The sequence below is a fragment of the Trichechus manatus genome, unplaced genomic scaffold, assembly GCF_000243295.1.
Source record: "Trichechus manatus latirostris isolate Lorelei unplaced genomic scaffold, TriManLat1.0 scaffold00067, whole genome shotgun sequence".
Taxonomy (NCBI): Eukaryota; Metazoa; Chordata; class Mammalia; order Sirenia; family Trichechidae; genus Trichechus; species Trichechus manatus.
The window spans coordinates 13,777,001-13,779,709 of NW_004444003.1; positions in this window are offsets into that span (position 1 = coordinate 13,777,001).

The window sequence follows — 2,709 nt, forward strand, 5'->3', positions numbered from 1 at the left end:
TGTGTCAACTTGGCTGGGCCATGATTCTCCGTGTTTTAATGTAATCACTCCCATGACTGAATATACTGTGAGTAGCCAATCAGATGAAAGGGAGTCTCCTTGGGGGCGTGGCCCGCATCTGTATATACGCAGACGTTCTGGCTTTTTGCTCCCTCTGGATCCTGCAGCTGCTTCCTGTCGTCTCATCTCCCGTTCTTGGGACTTGAGCTGTCAGCTTATCTGCCGAACCTGGGGTTCGTCGATCTGCACAGCCTGTGAGTGGGAGCCCTGCTCTCCGAGCTTCCAATCTTGGGCTTGCCAGCTTCTGCAGCTGTGTGACTTGGGAGAGGCCTCTACCCTGATCCACGGACTTGGGACGTTCTAGCCTCTACGATTGCGTGAGCTGTTTCCTTGATATAATCTCTCTCTATATATATTTATACACTTTACTGGTTTTGCTTCTCTAGAGAACCCAGCCTAAGACATATGGTGAGGCCTCTGCTCACATCACACGCGTTACATGCATTAGAAAAGTGGCCACATCACCTTGACATGCTCCTCTCTGCCCTTCCCTCAGCACAGGCAAGGAGCAGCCCGACCCAGGCCAGGGGTCCCAGGCCAGGCAAGCTGCTGACATTGTAACTTGGAGCCAGCATGACCACCGCCAGCTATTGTTCCCCCTCCAGCTCAATATCTCAAAGATGGGTCACTAACAAAAGAGAGAGCCACTCCCTAGGCTGCAAGCGCTGGCAGGAAACTCCTGGGGCGTTTGGGGACCGTGCACACAGTAACTCTTGCAGATGCCGGAGGCCATTGCTCCAGCCTGGCTCTGAGGCAGCCTTCCTTTCATGTGCAGAGCTGAGGGTCTGGAAAACCTCCTTCTGTACCCATTGCCAAATTTCTTCAAAGAACAATGAAAGAGAAGATGCTGTTTTCCACCTGGGGAAGCTAGAAGGGGTATGGCTAGCATTACAGGTCTTGGAAAGGTCAGGCAGAATGCTGCAGGGAAGCTGCCTCCTCCTCCTCCAGTTATAGCAGCCATTAGGAGACTTTTCCCTCCCAGTGCCCAGGCTTGCCCAATGAGCTCTGGGTGGCTGTCATCGTTGTTAGGGTGCTTGGGGAAGTGGTGGGAGGCAGGAGCTCAGCAGAGAGGAGTTAGAGCTGGCTCTCCCTGTCATGGATTGAACTGTGTCCCCCTAAAATGTGTGTCAGCTTGGCTAGGCCATGATTCCCAGTGTTGTGTGATTGTCCACTATTTTGTCTTCTGATGTGATTTTCCTTTGTGTTGTAACTCCTACCTCTATGAAGTTAATGAGGCAGGATTAGAGGCAATTATGTTGATGAGGTAGTACTCAATCTACAAGATTAGGCTATGTTTTAAGTCGATCTCTTTTGAGATATAAAAGAGAGACATGAGCAGAGAGACATGGGGACCTCATACAACTAAGAAAGTAGAGTCAGGAGCATGCGTCTTTTGGACCTGGAGTCCCTGAGCTGAGAAGCTCCTAGACCAGGGGAAGATTAATGGCAAGGATCTTTCTCCACAGCCGTCAGAGAGAAAGCCTTCCCTTGGAACTGGCATCCTGAATTCAGACTTCTAGCCTCCTAGACTGTAAGAAAGTAAATTTCTCTTTGTTAAAGCCTTCCACTTGTGGTATTTCTGTTATAGCAGCACTAAATAACTAAGACACTCTCCCTTCCCAGTTTTCCTACCATTTTCTAATTAGTGACATGGAGGTAAATGATACTTCTTGGTCATCTCCACTACAGTTAACAGTTACCAAAACCATCACAAGTCATGTGTTGATTGCCTTCAGTACATGCTGTAAGATGTTTTTATGAAGACACTACCTTCTGCCCTTTAGAAGGTTCCAGTCTATTTACGGGAAATGCTAATTAGTACTGCAGAGTGAAAGCAGCACAACGGGTTAAAACCACAGACTCTGGAGCTTGCTGCCTGCCTTCCAATCCTGATTTGGCTACTTATCTTGGCTGTGTACCTTGAGCATGTTACTTAACCTCTCTGTGCCTCAGTTTCCCACTCTGAAAATGGGAATGAACATAATGACAGTATCTACTTTATTGCGCTATTGTGAGGATTCAATGAGCCACTGTTTGCAAAGCTCATAGAAGATTGTCTGGTATTATAAGTGTTTGTAAAACAAATAACATGCAAGTAAAATAAAAAGGTGGAAGTTTTATCAGGATGGACAAGTCCCTGGAGAAGGACATCATGCTTGGTAAAGTAGAGGGTCAGCAAAAAAGAGGAAGACATTTAACGAGAGATGGATTGACACAGGGGCTGCAACAATGGGCTCAAGCATAGCAACAGTTGTGAAGATATCACAGGACGGGGCAGTGTTTTGTTCTGTTGTACGTAGGGTCACTATCAGTCAGAACTGACTTGACGGCACCTAAAACAACAAAAAAATAAAAAGAGGGGCCGTAACAAATGGGAAGAAACCATATTTGATTTTTAAGATGCAGTTAGGCAGTTTTCCAGTGTGGGCTTTATTTCTTAAGCATAGTTTTTGTTGTTTCAAATCTGTTTTGAGTTTGTGGGAAAGGTGAATGGGAAGGAATGTGATTCTCAAACAAGGGGAACTTCACTTGTTTTTTTTTTTTATTGTACTTCAGGTGAAGGCTTACGGAACAAATAGTTTCTCATGAAACAGTAGTACACATGTTGTTTTATGACATTGGTTAACAACCCCACAACATGTCAACCCT